This window comes from Anoplolepis gracilipes, chromosome 3 (assembly GCF_047496725.1).
Source record: "Anoplolepis gracilipes chromosome 3, ASM4749672v1, whole genome shotgun sequence".
In the NCBI taxonomy this organism is placed as follows: Eukaryota; Metazoa; Arthropoda; class Insecta; order Hymenoptera; family Formicidae; genus Anoplolepis; species Anoplolepis gracilipes.
The window spans coordinates 14944993-14965611 of NC_132972.1; the positions used below are offsets into that span (position 1 = coordinate 14944993).

Genomic DNA, 20619 nt, shown 5'->3' on the forward strand with positions numbered 1-20619 from the left:
TAACTTTTAAATTTTAATTCAGAGTTCAACCTAGATTCAAATACGATTCGAATGGCATTTATAAAAGTCGTGCAGAGAATTTCAATCGAAAAATGCTGTATTAACAAAATGAAATCGAGATACCGCATCAGTATCAATGAAACTTTCATGATGCCCTGATTCGCAATAATATAACTTGCATCTTATAGTGACAGTAGGAAGTTTGTGATATTACTATATACTTCCACCAGAATTACAAATAGCTGAAGTAAAATGAAAAAATGCAAAATGACAAGTTTATTCTTTTTGATATTATAATATTATATTACTTTTAATCAGGAATAACATTATCTCTATATATATGTAAAAACAAATATTTAGATACTATAATAAAAAGACCACATTTTTATAATAAGATAAATAAAATTTATCTTTAAAATTATAATTTTTTAACTAATTAATATTACTTATGAAAAATTATTGTTAATATTTTTTTCATAAAACCAGCGCCTTCGTTACAAGACACGAAACGCGAATTGCTTCGCGTCTAATCCTCTTCGAAGGTAACTATAAGTAGATAAACGCTGCGACTAGTCAACCTTGCATAGAATATAGGAAGGGTGTAAGTTAGAATTACGCGTACCCGAGCTGTTAAGGTAAGCATGAAGGGAAGTATTTCTTAATTAGTGACAGCATCTCTCGAAGGGGCTATCTCGAGGTGTCTTGAGGTGAGTAGAGCCGCTCCCTCGAAGTCGTGCCCCTCACGGTTCGCTCGTAGATCACGATTTGCCCTAAGTGCTTTAAGTTCCATGTCGACGTCGGCATCGATAAATGATCGTAAACGGCTCGTGATATAAGCTAGTACTAACGGCGCAAATTGACAGAAAGCTCAAGAGCCTATTGTATGCACTTATTTGTTAAATAACGCGTGGTCATATGTTAATGATAGACTTGATATTAAAATTATGGTTATGTTCACAAAACTATAATTTATACCTTCCGTTATAATTATTTAAATCTTATACTCATATACGTAACCATAACATTATATGGCCATATATATATAATTTATATAAAGGTAAAAAATTTTAATGAGATCATTGAGTTGAAAATCTATCGCTTAATTTATGACAATTATTCTGTGATAATTCTCATATTTTCTCTTATATTCACGTTCGAAAGAGACACTATTTTCTTGATTTTTATCAATAAACTTTTGGAACATATCGTAATGTAAAAAAAATTATTTAGATATAAGAAACATTCACGCATATATAAAAATATGTTTTTAGAGCGATTAAATCAGTGGCGCGACTAGAATGTAAAGCTCTTCTCGATGGAAGTCTGTCTTTATTTTTATTAAAGTCACAAAGGTTCCCATGTCAGTCTCGTATTTCTGCATTCCTAAATACTTTCATTATTTGGATCACGCAAGAGTACGAGAACAAAAATATTTTCATGAATATTATTTCATCCGGTTCTCTCGCTCTCGGCACAGCTTCTACTGCGAATGTTTGCATTCGTTGCATTTTAATGTCACCGTGAATCTCGATGTAAACGACGAGATTGAGGCCGCCGATATCGACCGCAATTTTTGCTTGGATGTAAATACTGTATATTTAGATCTATGAGAGTTTGCAGCGTGGAAATATCGGTCGATTACGTATGCATTGTACAAAGAATCTTGTCTTGACAAGCTTAAAGCAACAATCTTTCCTTGTTAAAATTTTATATTATGGAAGACTATTCTATTTTTTTATTGTTATTTATAAGAGAACATGTAAGATTATTTCAACATGATCAACCTGCAATAACGTACAAACTACTTGATAATAGACACATTTAACAAACGTAGTGATATTCCTAGAAAAAATTCTTAAAAAATATATATATATATATAAGGACATGATAAACGTGCTAAAAATATAAGGACATAGTTATTTCTTCGAATATCCAAGTGTAGAGAAATGTGTATGTAAACTATAGCGTTTCTATGTTGTCACGGATAAAAAAAATTTGTTTCGTGTTGTGTCGAAAATATTGAAATTGAAATTTATTGAAAGAACATTGATTTCAGCGCTCAACATAAATGCTGTTTGATATAATATAATGGTCAGAATAAATGTTAGATGTGATTTTCCAATTTCGCGCTTTTCAACATCACTCGCCACAGGCCACAGATCGGCCTGTTTATCAGATTTATTTTCGCCTGGACAGGATACGCTTGGACAATTACATGCCAATTTCGCATATTCTATTGTCACAGATTATAAAAAAAAAAAAGAATATCATGTGACAGTGAGAAAGAGAAAAAAGAAATTGACTTTTTTATTTCTCATCGTGGGCCAACATACAATGACGAATAGTATTTTCTAAGACATATAATTTGTTCTTACGAATAATCAACGTGATTAAACGATACATTCACGATACAATTTAACAAGCGCTTATTTATTTTCCATTTATTATTTTTCTTTTTCTACTAACAATTAGAATAAATTATAAACTAATTCGTGGTCCATTTAATACAAGCAATAGTAATTGGACAATTAAAGAAATGTGTAACTGTTTTTATTTTTTCAAGAATTCGAGACATTAATAAAACTTCTAATATTTTTTACAATATTTATACCTAAGGAAAAAAAATATTCCATACTTCTAATTTATATTTATTTTATATTTATATTCATTAAAACATTATTATTAAAGTCAATTAATAATATAAAAATTGCCACATTTAATATGTTAAACATTTTTGTGTAACTTTTTTTTTTGTTATAACGTTTAATTTTCTTAAATCAGTTTTTTTATAAATTATTTCTGTAAATATGCAAATATGATTAAAAAGTAAATGAGGAAATTGATAGATAAAATAAAAAATTGGATTTCTCTTATCATAAAAGTAGTGAATAATTAACTTTATTTCTACGAGTATTTTATAAGAATGTAAAAAAGAGTTTGAATCATCGGGACTGCATCAGATTTCCTGACAACCGCAGTTGCGATTCTACGGTTACAGGGTGAAGTTTAATCATGGATCATCTCCAACTATTCATCATCTACCGTGTTGATCAGTAATATCCTTACTAATGACCAGCTTTGTCGTCTCTTTAGTTTCCTTATGTAGAATGCTGAATGATTTTTTTTTACGAGTTTCTAATCCGGCCTCTTTGCGACATCTAGTGACGAACGGTTCAAATATTGCTATATTTAAAATTAATTAAAATTTATTTTAAAATATATTATTGTGAAAAATATTTTTATTATACCTATTTAATTAATATATCCGATCATACTGCTTATTATGTATATATAAGAGATGGAGAGCCATCAGCCTCCGTGGCGCAATCGGCTAGCGCGTTCGGCTGTTAACCGAAAGGTTGGTGGTTCGAGCCCACCCGGGGGCGCATTCTTTTGCACCACAGCAGTTATAAATTGTACATTAACAATGTTTAAGAAAATCCATAAGCTATTGAACTACAAATGCGTACAAAACAATACTATACTCGTAGGTAAAGGTTCAAACCTAAATTTTTGGTTAACAGTCGAACGACTGCTAATATTATTCGATTGCGGCACAAAATTCATGAAATTTAAAGAAATTTTATTTATAAAAAGATATATTTTTAATTGTATATATATATATATATAATAAATTAAATAATTTATTGTTAAATTTTAATATTAAAATTTTTATTTTTGGCAAGTTTTATTTTTAGAAAGTAGAGAAAAAGACAAAATGCTACACTATTATTGCTTGTAAAACATTTACTTTTAAAAAAGATATATATATATATATACGTTAGAAATATCCTTTCGTTGTTCTTTATCAAAATATTTTGCTAAAAATGCAATGATTCATCGTAGTCAGCATATCGGAAGAGCTCATGAAATATTTACGCGGATCGAACCTTGTAAAACCTATCTAGTCGTGTCTTGATCGCGAGCACGTGCACACAAAATACATATCACACATATTCCTCACAAACACGTTCATAAGGAATGCGATAGATTATGCTATAGCAATATTTGAACCGTTCGTCACTAGATGTCGCAAAGCAGTTGAGTTAAACTCGTAAGAAAGAATCATATAGTATTCTACATAAGGGAACTAAAGAGAAGACAAAGCTGGTCATCAGTAAGGATATTACTGATCAACACGGCAGATGATGAGTAGTTGGAGATGATCCATGATTAAACTCCACCCTGTGACCGTAGAATCGCAACTGCGGTTGTCAGGAAATCTGATGCTGTGCCGATGACTCAAACTTTTTTAATACATTCTTATAAAATACTCGCAGAAATCAAGTTAATTATTCACTACTTTTATAAGAGCAATTTTTTTAAATCTAATTTTTTATTTTATTTTACAATAATCAATTTCTTCATTTACTCTTTAATCATATTTGCATATTTACAGAAATAATTTATTAAAAAAACTGATTTAAGAAAATTAAACGTTATAACACAAAAGTTATACAAAAATGTTTAACACATTTAATGTGGCAATTTTTATATTATTAATTGACTTTAATAATGATGTTTTTTAATGTATATAAATATCAAATACATTAAATAAATATATTTAAAAAAATAGAAAATTACTTAAACTAAATAACGAGCATGTATGTGCATGTGTAAAAAATGGCATCACAATATTAATCTAAAACATGCATACAATTTTTAATTAAAGCTTTGAACAATTAATCAAAACCGCGGCAGTCAGTGTATTAAGAATTTTCATAATAAAAATTATAAACATATAAAATTACTTATTAACATGCAAATTTTCATAAATATATTTAGCAAATAACAATTATATTATACTCATTGATTTATCGTATTTATTACATCTTTGATCATTTTATAAAATATTTAATTTTTCTCGTAATATCCAAGAGAACTGCGTTTGACAACAAAATTACGTTACCATGAAACCAACGCAATGCACACAGTTGCATGGCAGTTGGTTAACCAAAACTCATTAGAAGCCGGCATCGCGTGCGTCACGTGTCCAAAACACACGACATGTTCGACAGTTATCACAGAACAGAAAATAGGATAGAAACTAGAGACAATGTGGCAAAAGTTCACACGACAAACGAAAGTTAGAGAGAAGACTCCGTTAATACCCGTGAAAAGGGATTTCTACGGTACGAATAGTCGCCGGACCGTTGCATGTGCAACGCTGTATGTACAATGTCAAGTGCAGTAAAATTTTATATTTGCCGAGAGTTGCATATCCAAACATTAAAATTTTAAATGGTCGCGTTTGATACATTCGTAAATACAACATCTATATTTTAATACCGGATTATTTTTATTTTTCTCCATAATTCTATAATCCGATTGAGAGTTGAAATTATAAAAATAAAATAACTTGAAATGAGAGTCATAACAAATATTATAACAACAAAAAAGTAATACTAATTTATATTTATAATGTACATTTTTTATCCATTAATTCCGCCTATTTCTTAATTTTTTTTTTGGCAAGCGAAATCATTTTCTTTCGATGACTATATCTTTTGAACGAGGAATCCCTTTTATCGTGTCCCTGTCGAGTTACAGTAAAAACGAAAAGCCTAGCATTTTACAATCGAATCGACTGCCTATAGATGTGAACTCCCGATCGTTCGACAAACTTCATTTTGGGATTCCGCGCGTTTGATCTGGCGCGAGTCAAAAGACTGGGATGGCAAAGAGAATAACGAGCCGATAAAGAGAGATAAAGGAAACGAACGAAGAAACTAATTACTTGCGAAGTCGAGTTCAGATCAAGCGAATACGAACAAATACGAACAATCAAAATCAACGAACATCAAATATTACAAATAAATGTCAGTGAATATCAATGAGGTAAAATATTATTTAATTAATAATTTAATAAACAGTATATTTTATTAAAAAAACAAATTAATTGTAAGTCTTAATTACTTAAAAAAATTAATTAATCAAAACGATCGTGAAATGCGCGTGCAATCTCGTAATAGAACGGGGATTAGCGTGAAAAAAAAAAAAACAAGACAAAAAAAAAAAAGAGACTGTGTCAAGTTTGCAAACTTTTATTGTATGCGTAGTCGAAAAATGGCGAAGTAGGACAACGGAAGTTTAAATTTTAAAAAAAGTGAAAATACATAAGGGTTGTAATTCTGTACCCGTCCTCTTGGGACCATAATTCTCCGCTTTTGTGAAAATCTCACCTCCGGAGCATCGCACGAGCGAAAGTTTAGTTAACTCTCGGCGATCTTTCCTTTTTGTTCACAATATTTCTTCCAGTATTTTTCTGTTACGAACACCGTTTGCGTTTCATCTGTTTCTCGCGTTCGGTTTCGATCGGTATTGCGTTTATCGGATGTTTCAGGAAAAAAGATACACAAGAGAAACGGCGAGTGTTCCTCGGAAGTGTTCAATTTCAAAGTTAAACCGTTTGGTTTACGTATTACCGTACAAAGACTGCCAATTTTCTCTTTTTCTCTCTGCCGAATAGTCGGACTTTCAATCACCACCAGCATTTTCTACCCTTTTTCGGTCGAGCCGAATCCCTTCCTCTCTTTCTCAGGTACCACACTTAAATCATCACAGCCTCTTTAGCTACGGGCTAAAGCTTACTGATAGGCTTCTCGAACCCGGTTCGATTACTCCGATCTTCTTTGTCATAATGACTTTCTACCTTGGCGTCTTCTTCCTGGCGCTCACATACGCGCGGCGGCTCCACCGACACTGTTCTTTCTCCCTCTAGGATTTTTTAACATCTACTTCTTGAGTAACCCAATTCCTTCGTCATGGACGACGGATCTCCACTTCGCGACTTAGCGCGCCCTCGTTTTATCGATCTCGCGTTTTCCTCCGTTGTTGTGTCATGTCAAGCGATTGCACAGATTCGATTAGAGATTGAGTAAACGATTAAACGTTTGATAAACTATTCTTTACGGAGAGGAACAATATTTTTAACATACTTTCGAACTCTTAGGAGAAAACAAATTTTCTCAGGATTTTCTTTGTGATATATACTTCAATTTTATTAAAAATAAAAAACCTATTTACAATAATTTTCTGAATCCGAAAACATTTAATTAAATAAATGAGTTCGTGCTTACCTATTCCATCATATGAAAGTATTCTAGTAATTCTAGATTAACAAATAAATAATAAGTATATTTAATTGAAGATAAAAAAAAAAAAAAGATAAAATTAATACTGCTTTAAGATTTTTTGGCGTGGGAAACTTTTCTAGGCTTACCGGTAATACTATTAAAGCTGTTTTCATCGACACGAGTTTTCGTTAGAGTTTTTTTTTTTTTTCGAAGAGTTACAGAACCAGAGTGTAACACGATTTGTGTGGAAGAAGGAAAGAGGGAGATTGCTACATTACGGGAGTAAGCGTTACGTGAGATTCTAAAAGGCTAGGGCGGTATTCTTGAAAGAGAGATGCTACGAACGAAAGCTACGACGCGCTGACAAATTGAGTTTTAGACCCCGCTGGCCGTGTCCTTCCATTCCGATGGATTTTTCCCACGGGTCAATAAACGGCTTCTCCTATGGGATATCGCGTACGCCCTCTTGCCTTTCGCAAGGGGATGACCGATGGTCACTTTTCCCAGCATCGCTCAGTAAGTCATAATGTTAAATGGAACATGATGAAACGTAATGTCTAACTTCCATCTTTAACTCGTGCAACGTAAAAATGGAATACGTGTCCCGACTCGTTCAATAATCATTCGCGATTTATCACAAATTATGAAAACGTACAAATAACGATGGTATAAAAAAAAAAAAAAAAAAAAACATTTTTGCAAGTCTGAAATCTTGTATTCTTTGTATCATTACTTTCTGCAAAATATATATATTAATAAAACTTGAAATTATAAGTCTTTAAGAATGAAAACTGAAAAGAGAAAAAAAATTGTAAATTAATATATTTTTCTCATTGAAATCTCATATTAAATCATTTTCTGTGTCAAAATATTAATACTTGTGTTATTTTTGTAAACTGATATTATTAACAATTAATGCATTTATATTTTCCACAATTTGTTCTCTGAATAAAATTTTTCAATTAATTAGATCAGCTGCACAAAAAGAAATCTGATAATTAAATTAACTCTTGTCGCCATTATTTCGTTAGGACAAAAGTATGCTCATTTTTCTTCGAGGTAAGTCGGTCTCGAGAGGACTAATAAAATCTCCAGTGCGAGCACCGCAAAGCCAGGGTCTATGGTCCCGGTCTGAAAGAGTCACGCCCCGTTAGCGATTACGACCAAAGTCATTTTATCTTGTTCTATACAGCCGACTAGATGGCAGTCATCAAGACGTTTACAAGTTTACCCCGTAGCGTGATAACAAGATCAACTTTCAACCGCTATGCCAGATAGTTGGAGTGATACATGGATCATTAGGGTCGAGCCGCTCATTATCGTCGTCGGTTATCATCGACTCGCTCTGATAATCCGGCTCTGTGCAACCTATGTGCTCATCGCGATGAAGCATACGGAAATTTCATGAAGACAGGGTATCGAGAAGATGAGTCTGTCTAGTATCATATATGTACCTATAGTGGAGAATTCGGTCTTCGTCTGAAATATCCCCTTACAAGTGAACTCGTGAACAAAATTCATCTACAGATCCCGACTCTCCCAACTGTTGTTAAATTCATGTATCATGTACCAACGTAAATTTCTACCGAGATCTCTCGTATTATTCGATGAAGTAGTAGATACTAAATCTAAGCTTGCCAATGTATACCATAAAATGTCGCCATCGTTGTACATCTTATCGTATAAGCTGTTTAAAAAATTTACAATTTTTTTTACAATTAAAAAAAGTTCTTTTATAAACTTTTAAACTGTTAACATAATTTTACCATTTTTTTTTTTACTTATATTTGACCAAAGTTACTCGGATATAATTTCATATAAAAAACAAACTAGAAAAATGTACTAACAAGACCAGATCAGAATTTTTCTATAATTATTCTTCTAAAACTATAAAGAAAGTTTCTTTCATTTATCAATCGTGATGAAGTTTTACTGAATGTCGAAACTTTGGGGGTACTTCTGGTTCATTCAAAAACTCTCTGAAACCTCATTATGATGAATAAATGTTCCCGATACGGAGATTAATTACTCTCAAGACGTGCAAAAGTTTCTTGAAAATTTTTATATCAAGATCAGATAAAAAAATGATCAAAATTTCTTAAAACATTTGTAAAATGCAATTAAATCTTACTCATTTCAAGTGGCCTTATTTTTTGTTTTTACATTTCTAATTTGAATCTCCATTAAGTTATAATATATTAACAAAATTAAAAAAGAAATATATATATATATATATATATATATATAAAATTTAGAAGATTAATATAAAAATTAATTAAAAAGTGCATATTAAAAGATTGCAACAGCTGATATTCTTCGACACTTTCTCTAATGAAGAATTCCAAATCGATCGAAGAGAATCTCATTGGAATTAATAAGGCAGAATATTTTGGATACCTCACTTCGTGTATAGTGGCATACTGTTATTCGTGGAAAGCCAATTGCGATTTACATGCATAATTCATCGAACGGTACTTTACAACTGTGCTCTTTTTAGCGGAGAGATAGCTCTCAAAACTCTCGGAGAAAAGTGAAAAGTACCCCCTCTACTTTCTCCTTTCCGTTGAAAGATTTTTTTTCTCCAACAGGAAAGGAACGGGAAACAAGCTCGCTGCCGAGTAGACAAAGTATACGATATTGCCAGCCGCCGCATTTTCGTACAACTTTCGCAGCGCTATTTCGTTCGACTAAACTTCAACGGGATTTTCATAAAGCTCAGCGTACGGGCGAGAAGAAGCCGGTGATTCGCGAACGGCAAGGAAAGCGCAAAGGATGATGCGGAGCAGCGAAATGGAAGGGAAACTTTGCTATCCACGTGAAAACTCACGGCATGAGTTATCTCCTTCCTCTCTCGGCCGCCGCTGCGATTCTCTCTAAGAAATCGCAAAAATCTTCGGAACTATGATCAATTCTACAAAGTTTGTGTATCGTTATCGTTAGCAAGACGGTTGAAGTAACGGTATTTCTCTTGAAATTGAGGTATGCGACGACCGGGCAACGACTTCAACATGCAAATCGCATTAAATATATAAGTTTTTAAAAGAAAAGAAAAAAAAAATCTTAATATTTAAGTACAGATCTGTTGTAAATCTACTTCTCCGTCGAGTCGGTTCTCTAAAACGAGCAACATACATTTCACATTACACCTTCAATTTACTCCCCAATAAATGTCTTTTACAACACAGTATAAAAGATGTGACTTAATATTGCGGCCCGAGAAAAAAAAAAACTCATTTCTTTTTATTTCTACGAATAACATTGAATCAAAACGTAAGCAGACTTTTGCAGATGTGTTACTAGAGAGATTTAAGTTAATTATTCAAATTTACTTGCTGAAATAAGATAATTTTCTAAGAGCGACGTAAAACGCGGAAATGACAAGGAGAATGAAAGGACGAATTTTTCACTTCTCTAATAGGTTTTTTCTCGGCTATCTCTTTTCAGTTATTTAGTTTTCGACATTCAGCGCAATAAAAGTAAAATAAATAATGTGAATAGAAAAGAGATCGATAGTAGAAGAGGAGTTTTGGATAATAGTGTGAATAGCACCTGCGATCCACGCGGGATCTAGACGTCATCCATCTACGTCGTTGGGGACAACTCGTTCAGCATATCAATCGTCCTTCCGGTCGTGACGAATGGCACAACGAGCCGAAAAATATGGCCTCTTTATCATTCACTCTCCTTTCTTTACCCTTTCTCGCTCCTTTTCTTTCTTTCTCTTCACATGATAGATAAATAGACAAACGATGCCGTCACTGAACGCAGATGACTAAAACGAGTCATTTCGAAGTACCGTATCCCTAAGCGCAAAAAGTTATTACGGCTATTGAAGAAAATAGATCGCGCGATCGGCCTTTTGAAATATTTTCTGAAATTTAACGAGAAAAGAAAAAGAGACAGAGACAGAGAAAGAGAGAGAGAGAGAGAGAGAGAGGGAAACTAAAAAAATCTAACTGACAAATTTGATTTTGTAAAAAAATTAATGTTTAAATAGAGATCTAAATTATTAAAAAATCTTTTCTTTTTCTGAAAATCAAGAAAATATCAAAGTTGGCCAACATTTAATATACAATAAACAAGACTAGAAGAAAGATATCCGATGAAATTAATATTCCTACAATTAATCTTCAATTTATCAAAGAATAAAATTTAAAAAAATGAGGAAAAAAACTAGAATACTTTTTGCACAATGTATAATATATAAATATACAAGTTTCAACATCACTTAGCATTATCTACTCTGCATTGTTTTCATTAAATTTCTTCAATTATTCCAAGCGGTTAATACAGTTATCGATGTGCATAGAGATAATCGATTCGCTTGAAAAGCATACCATATTCGAATTATCGTTCTCGTGATGATTCTGTTTCGGTTTCCAATTTTCTTTCTGTCGTGTTGAATCTGGAACACCGCTCTTCTTTCGATCGTTCATAAAGTTTCAATAAAATTCATCGAGGAACGAATGGCTAAACGAACGAACGGCTCTCTCTCTCTCTCTCTCTCTCTCTCTCTCTGCACTCTCTTCCTCTTCCTCATCACTCGAAACAAATTACCTCTGTGTATAGGCATTCGAACTACCAAAAGCTATTACGCGGCTTCACCGGTGGAAATTTCCGACGAAATGTAGACCTAAACGGCCGATTCCGCAGATAGGAGGGACACAACCTACCATTCACTGAATCGTAGCTTTAATTCGCACACTTAACGAAGCGGTATGAGTCTTGTCTTCACAGCAATGAGAATATTGGATCACGAGCAAGCAATACAAAGTTTCGAGAAACTGGGATAATTGAGAAAATATATAATTACTATAAGAATTGTTTTATAATACATATTTTGATATTTATATATTTCACAGAGAGAATATCGAATTTCTGTAGTAATTCTATACTGTATTACACGTACACATATTGTCGTAAATCCCACAATGTTGGAAATTTGATTATCAATTATCTTTCAATTTTAACAATAATCAAAATTAAGTAATTAAATGCTATTGATTAAAAATATAGATATATGTATAAATTTTTATGCTATCGATAAGTACATATTTTTTCAGCAATATATTATAAAATATTATGTTAGTAATACAAAAAAAATGTGTTAATAATACTACATGAAATATTATGTTAGTAATACTAGTATAATATCAGTGTTATCAAAAAATATAGTGTCTATATTAACATAAATTACGTATCGGTATTTATACAAATTGCTTTTATCTCATTTATTCTATAGAATCAATAAACAATATTTTTTAATAAATGAAAAAAAAAATAAAAATCTTTTATACTAATTTTAATTTCTGATATATTTATATATTAAATGAATTATATTGTGTATATCTTAGGTTCATAATTTCTTGATTTTATGAAATTCTTTTAAAGATTCTTTCCAAAATAAAATATAAATTTTAATTGTTTCAAGTACTATCAGTTGGAATTACTTAACAATAAAAAATATATGTCAAATTACAGCCATAAAATTCAACTTTAATATTTCAAGTATCGAACGTGATTAGAGATTATTAAAATAAAAAGAAAAAGGTTATTGAGAACTAGCTCATTAATTTCTTGTTTGAATCATCATCTATTGTGGCTCCAAGTAAACCAGACCTTTTACTTTTCTGTAAGCATACCTGAGCAAGAAAGTTCTACTTAATCAAAGTAAAAGAAGATTAAAAACTTGATAAAACTTGGAGCTAATACTTGTTTCTTCCAACATTAGGAAAAGAATCCATGTGTACGTGTATTGCGTATATATATATATATTGTATATAAAATATTTTAAAAACATTTTTTAATTTTCCTTTTATCAACTATTATATATTTTATGTTTTAACTATTATATACTTTTATGTTTTATTTAATAATTGTAGTTTTTTTTATTATTTGTTCATCTCTCTTATAAAAAAAAAATTCGAGAGATGTAATACGCTTACTTTGATTCAGACTCCGCGCGATGTTTTACTTAAAAATTGGAAACACGTATAACGTCAAGTGTTAGATTAGGCGGCATGAAAAGCTCTCATGTTCATGAGAATTCTCAAAGGACCGGTATCGGAAGCTTTATACAAGCACTATTCTTTCCGACATCTCTCGCGTGTCCAGGGATTACGGCACGATTTTGAACGGAAATATTTAATTTGTCGCGACTCCACAAAATCTCCATTGAGCGGAGATGTTTTTGAGATCTATGAAATTTTCGTGTCGCATCAGCAATGGCGTAAACTAACGTCAAGCTCAAATACACTTTCAGGTTACAACATATTTGTGGTATCCTTCGACTTTTACCTTTGATGACGTCGATCTCAATTACATCAACGAATTGCTGATATTTTCTTTTCCTTCCTTTTTTCTCTCGATCTTACTCTTTCTTTCCCCCTTACATAATATGTACGAGGTGACTTTAGTTACGCCACTGCGCTGTAGAAGGATAGGTAGAGACGCAGGTGGACGACATTAAATATTAATAATTATCTGCGGAGATATGAATCTTTAACGCGATTTATCCTGCTTTATGATTTATCTCTCATGCTCGCCTGCGTTTAAATTAAAAACAAACTGTGCTTTATTTTTCCAGGATTTATGTGAGATTTATAATATATGTGTTTACCTTTTATTCGAGACATTGTTTCCTCCAGCTGTTTATTTTTAGTAAAATTAAAAAACTTATTTCCGGATTGTTTAAAATTTATATTTACAAAATGGATATCACAAAACTTTTTATAAAGCTTTGCAATAAGTAATTTTCCATTAATCCACAGAAAAAAAATGAATAAAACTGGAAACAATTTATATACTTTGTAATCTCTAAAATTTTTTAAAAATATTTCATTCTATCTATCGAAAAGAAAGAAATGAAAAACTTATTTTAAATTATAAGAAATAGCGTTCCTCTGTACAAATTCACAAGTAAATTCATACTTTTATGCCGTGACGCAAATATTTAAATATATGTATATTGAATAACGAAAGCCATAACTGACGTCTGACGCGATCGAATACCACGTGCTATGATCTTCATAGAGATACGAGAACGTACATATACGTAGATGTATAGAGAATGCTCTCCTGCGGCCTATTTTATATATTTTCACTCTCGAGTTGTAGATCGCAGCTCTTTCGTCGTCCCCTTTTCATCGTACCGCCCATAGATTCAGGTCAGCCCCGGTCATTGCTTTTGCAACATTGTACATCTCTTCCCTCGCGGCCCCTTTAACTCTTCTACTATTCGACCCCTTCGTGAAAACTCTCGTCCATTAAATTTACTTCCAATATATATATATATATATATATATATATATATATATATATATATATATATATGTATATATGTATATATGTATATATGTATATGTATATACACATATGTATATGTATATACACATATATATATGTATATACACATATGTGGAACTCCCAATAAAATATGTAAAAATATTTTATACGTACGTCGTTCGTACAGAGTAAAAGTAAAATTCATCAAGAATCGAATTAAGAATCGATTTATTAATGATGCTGTATGCACGTGAATTAAGGAAATTCAATTTTTTAACTTGCAAGTTTAATGTTGATAAAAGTACATTGTATTTCTCTCGAAAATATTTTAATAAATGTTTAAAATAAATTTGTTCTTATGCGTAGAGATAATATATTTTTTTATTATAAAATTATTTCCATAGTCAAAAACTTTTTTACATTTAACTCAACTTTTAATGGTGATAGTTTGAAATCAAATAGTGAACAGTTTAATTAAAATTTTTAGGCGAACGTTATATAAACATCATGATTTTGAAATATTTCAATATTGACATCTTTAGTCTTGCTAGATTTAAGAGAATTATATTAGATCAGCAAAGAGCCATGATTGACAGTTGGCTAGACGGTACATCCTCGTTATTCCGTAGTTATTATCAATTATTATTCCCGCCCGACGTGCACGACATTCAATTTTACGAGTCATTAGACGCAGAGTTTTCCAAGCGGTCGCGTATTCTGCTCTCGTAGTTTCTGATTTAACACTCCTTGGAATGTCGAAGAAACGCAAAATCAACGGCTATGAGAAAAGATTGTACAGATTCAAGGCGATCATTAACTATTACGATCACTTGCATTAGAATATAAAAAATAGTCCAAGCATAACAGATCTTTTTTTTTATTTATGCATTCTTTGATATATATATTTTAAAGTATATATATATATATATATATATATATATATATATATATAATATTAAAATAAATATCAAAGGAAATAAAGATATTTTTAAAATATATGTATGAGTCGATTTTTGATTAAGGAAAATATCAAAAGATTCATCTGCTCATTATTTTTAGTCCTTTCCCAAGTTTTTATTTCTTGATACTTTTCTCATTTGATATATTTTTAACTAATCCCTAAATCTACTAAAAAGTAAATTTCACTTGAAATTACATGAAAAATTTCACCATCTGTTCACATAGCTCTAAAGTTTGATCTTTTGATTTGTAAAATCTTATTTTTAATCGCTAAAGTTGTTATATAGCATTAGCTGTTAATCCCTTTTTTGTGGAAAAGTCTATTTTAAATCTGTTACAAAGTCGCAGATAAAAAGTGTGCTCCAACAAAATTTTGATAATTTACATATTCTCTAAAACGACAATGTAAAAAACAGATCGTTCCAAAAAGCTTATCAATTGCCCATTAAACCTGTGTAAAACAACAATTTGAGAGTTTTCGAGAGAATCTTGATATTGGATCGCAATTTCACATTTCAATCAATGACGAATTAATTACGGCTCTCTGGAATTAATATACGCGCCACACTCGTATCACACAGTAACCAGACGGCCATATACGCAAAACACAACAGTTTCGCGTCGCGTCGCGTAGTATTGTTTATCAACTGAAAGGTAGAATTGTTACGATATATTAATTGGCGCTGTTGATACCGATTATTGCTGCAACTTGACTTATTAGCCGTCGACGTATTGTTACGCACAATACGCTTACGAATCTTTATAACGTAAAATTCATCGTTCTTACGTGCAAATTAAAGTACCGTTATCTCCGCTGGCTACACCGTGATCGATTTAATGTAATCTCTGTATTGAGCGATATTAAATAACCACAAATCTGATTCCCAATATAATCACAAATCTAATTTCGATGAATAAAAATAATCCTTATTTTGTTGTTCGTTACTGTATATAATTGTTATTTTTATATTCTTATGATTATTATTGTGTGAATTTAATAAAAAAGCATTTATTTTGCAGAAATATTTTATAAGTATAATGAATTTTTTAAGAAGATTTGCGCGTAAAAGCGGATTTTCTTGCTTGAGCAAACGCGAAGCATAAAAGCTTGCTACTTTTATTATTATTGGGTAATCAGGTTTATGAGTCAAACAGCACAAAAAAGAATTAACCGCTGCAAACTTACCGTAGACAGCTGCCTTGGGAGCGTCTGGACGAGCCTCTATTGGACGGTTCCCTGCAAAAAGACAGACTATGTTATTTTAATTATTTATCGTATTATGCATGTGTATTTTATTTTATAATTATTATGTTATTTTCCATCTCTTTTTCTCCGTTTGAATTATCTCATAATAATATCTCACATAATAGAAAAAAATGGATGAGTCCCATAAATGTATTTTTTTGTCTCTCTCCGTATAATGTATAATTAAAAAATATAATATAATAATAAATTTAAGTAATTTTCTACATCAAGTTAATTTAATTTATAAATATAATAAAATACAATATGTAATAAATGTTTATGTTTTAATTTAGAATTTATTCAAATTAAATGGGATGTTAGCCAACAAAATTCATTGTAAGTTTTTCTGATTTTGTATATTTTACGTTTCAATTTTGTGTTTGCGTAGAGTAAATACAAAAAAAAATAAATAAATAAAAAGACAATAAACTTGTCACAAATATCTTCTCGAAAAATCGAGAATGTCAATCGAGATAACAAATACCATTATATATATATAATGAAATATCTTTAATTTAATAATCTATCAGACAATTCGGAAGCACATATTTAATTTGTTTTAAATCTATAAGAGTTATAAAACATGCGATATATAGATTTGTAGATATATATATAATCAGTTTTTGAAACATTACACATATACTGCGACGGAGCAGTATATGTGTAATGTTTCAAAAACTGATTATATATATATATAAATTTATATGTATTATATATAAATATCTATGTACTTTCTTGAAAACGACGAGTCTTATTAGTCGCTTAATTTCGTTACAATCATATTTGATCCTAAGTGAAAAATGCAAATTAAATGGAAAATAAAATCGTCATTTATGCGCTGGTAACTTTTAAGAAAATACAGATATCATTCAAATAAATTTTCTGACGCGATGGTTGAAGTGTTAATAAAGTGGTAAAATATGAAGGGATGTATCACACATGGAACTAATGGTCGGTAAAATTGCGACGGTAACACCGTCACGAACATCGCGGAGTTGTTCGTTGGCGTGTTTCCGACGAAGCATAAATCATAACAGGACGTCCATCCGCGAAGACGATTGCCGGGCGGTTTTGCGTCAATTATTCTTGTAGCAACCGCGTCGCGCGTCGCTTAAGAGCGGTTATTAAACTTTTCCTTCGTCGCACGTTATCACCACGCGTTCCATATTTTTTACTGTCGGCCACTATCAACAATGAAAGATGACATAAACGAAGAAGTATATATTTCACGGGAATCGATCTTTTTAGGCGAGATAACATTTACAACGAGATATTATGTAAAATTTTGACCCAATATACTTATAAGCACGATGAAAATTTGCATATTTATAGGGATGAATAAAAGGTTTTATATTACAAGAGATTATTTTCATGGAAATTTTAGACCAGAATATATGTACATATATGTTGCAGGATTTTTTTTAAATCAATCGTTTTATAAAGTGATGAATCTTCTTAACAAGCTTTTTGTAAAAAGGCTAAAATTACAAAGAGTTTGCGATATATGTATATAAATTTTGTATACAGATGTGTATACACAGATATATGAATATATAATAAAAATATATAACTTTTTTAAAAATGTATCACGTGCTTTTTTCAAATAAGAGAGTTTTTCTTGTTTAACAAAAGTAAATTGGAAAGATATCATTATCGATATTTATACTTGATTGTCTACTTTAATTAAAATATTATACAAATAAATTCAATTTACAGCAAAAGCACATAATTAACATAAATTCTTATAAAATTAAAATTGTGAAATTCGACGATTGTTATATGAAATATTAAATTAGCAAACACTTAGCGAGAACTCTAAACGCGACAAGATTATCAGGGGAAAAGAAGAGCGAATAAGAAGATCAAATTAATAACTAAATCTGAGACATTCCATATTCATATACATACATACATACATGCATACACACACACACACACACACACACATATATATTTACGTATATATATATATATATATACACGTAAAAAGTCGATATTTTTCATTTGCCTTTATATTACCATCAAAAATGTATTCTACGAGTGGAAAACACCCAATCTCTGTGAGCATGCTTCACAAATGCGCAGATTTATACGGAGGTTGAGACGCAACTGGGTATAAAAGTAAAGTAAACAAAGAACAAGAGATATACAAGATATTTTAGCCTTAAGTTCTCAAGTAACACGTTTTTAGTAACTCCCGCTAAAGGGGAAAAAAAAAAACATTCTTTTTCTATAAAAGAAATTTTGTAAAAAAGAAATAATAGAGAAAATATATCACACCAAATGTATACAAACTAATTAAAAGTAAAAATAATCCTTTCACGTGTGCAAACATTGCAACATGTACAAATCTGACGATATAGAATATAAAATATAGAATATAGAACATAGAGAGTTAAACGGCGTTAAACCAGTATTTGTCACGATGACCAATATTCGAACGAGTTTACGGATATCTACGACCACGTGCCGCGTGATATTGACAGTCACTGACATAAAAGCCACTGAAAAATCTCTCGTCACGTATCCTGTTCCGACCCGATATTGAAAAGCTAACGCGGACCGTAAAGAATCCTCGATGTTCCTTTGACTCGTGATGGGTTTATGGAGAGCCAAACGAAGCTGCGTAGCAGCCGGAATCCGTTAAATATTAATATCGACCGCCGGCTGCTCGTCGCGCACATTAATAAATTTCAAATTACATATATCAACGTACGCGAGAAATTTCGCCGGCGCCCATAAAACGTTCATCATTGATACGTGTTTTAGAACCTCGTTAATAATGAAGAGGTCGATGGAAATTAAGAACAATTCCATCGCTACTCTAACGTAGTAATTTTACGGTCGGGGATATATATTTCTTAGCCCTATATTATATCATTTGAACAACCGTAATAACGGTGGTCCTTTGTTAAACGTATTGTACGTTAGAAATGAAAGCTCCAGAGTTAATATTAAATTCTTCTTGGTAGGATATATTCAGCTATTATATCTTGTGCTTATTCGTGTGATTATAATATAACATAATTCATATTATTAAATTATACATATAATAATAATAAAAAATATATAATACCTACAGAAGGACAGATAAGTTATATAATAATTATCTGATTATTAAATTTACAAGAGATATGTCTTTTTTTCACTTTATTCATATCTATTTGATCTATCAACTCATTATATTTATTTGTAGAACAACAGTATTAAATATGTCAAGAGAAATAAAATTATTTTCTCGTCCCATTTTACGCGCAACCTTGTTATCATGCTTCTAGCGCTTGCTATGCTAGAACAATCGCGGTAGGTAAACTGTAGACGAAACTTGACAAGGGGAGACAAAAGGATGTCTATCGTACTTTTCTTCGAAAGCTTCGAGCTCTGAATCCTTCTCTCCTGGGTCTTGAGGTATCTACGAGCTCCCTGACAATTTCAGACTCTCCATCGACCGAAACTGAATTACCCAAACAAAATTTTCGTTGAAATCCCTAGTATATTCAACTCTAGGAGATGGTACTCAAAATACCATAAACCGTCTTTGTTGCGTGCTTAGTAGGTGTGTGCATATTTTTTTTTAGAATAATATTATTAATTTACCATATATATGTGGGTAGATGTATATGGCGTTTCTTTTTACATATGCATATCAATATACTAAACAATTTTGTCTTTCATCTATAATTAACGGTTAAAATTATTTTAGTAATTCGCTATTTTGTTCGACTGCATTGTGCGTGAGTTTATACAATATGTGTATGTTACATATTCCATTTACTGAAAAACTACGTATTTTTTCGATAAAAAGTTAATTACATTATTTAAATATTCTTTCTTTATAAAATAAAATAAAATAAAACAAATTACGAATTTTTTTAATATAGAAATTTTTTTAATATAAAACTTTTCATATATATATATATATATATATATATATATATATAGAGAGAGAGAGAGAGAGAGAGAGAGAGACAGAGACAGAGAAATTGAAATCAATTAAATTTAAAGTAGTTTCAGTTTTTAACGTTGAATCTTTGAGGAGAATCGCAACATCTG

General features: G+C 31.1%; 1 protein-coding gene and 1 non-coding gene across 10 annotated transcripts in view; one reads left to right on the top strand and one right to left on the bottom strand.

The window, feature by feature from the left end:
• Nachra3 (nicotinic acetylcholine receptor alpha3 subunit) overlaps positions 1-20619 on the bottom strand; it is a 75816-nt gene that overhangs the window by 33716 nt on the left and 21481 nt on the right. For 7 of the 9 annotated variants that reach the window (XM_072889340.1, XM_072889339.1, XM_072889342.1 and 4 more), the window contains one exon: positions 16507-16557. The gene's annotated coding sequence lies outside the window, so the exon portion shown is untranslated. Of the gene's footprint in view, positions 1-16506; positions 16573-20619 lie in introns of all 9 variants that reach the window. The other 2 variants (XM_072889344.1, XM_072889343.1) reach the window with 1 other exon arrangement.
• Trnan-guu (transfer RNA asparagine (anticodon GUU)) lies at positions 3313-3386 on the top strand. Its single transcript has one exon. It is a non-coding gene; the product is annotated as a tRNA-Asn (tRNA).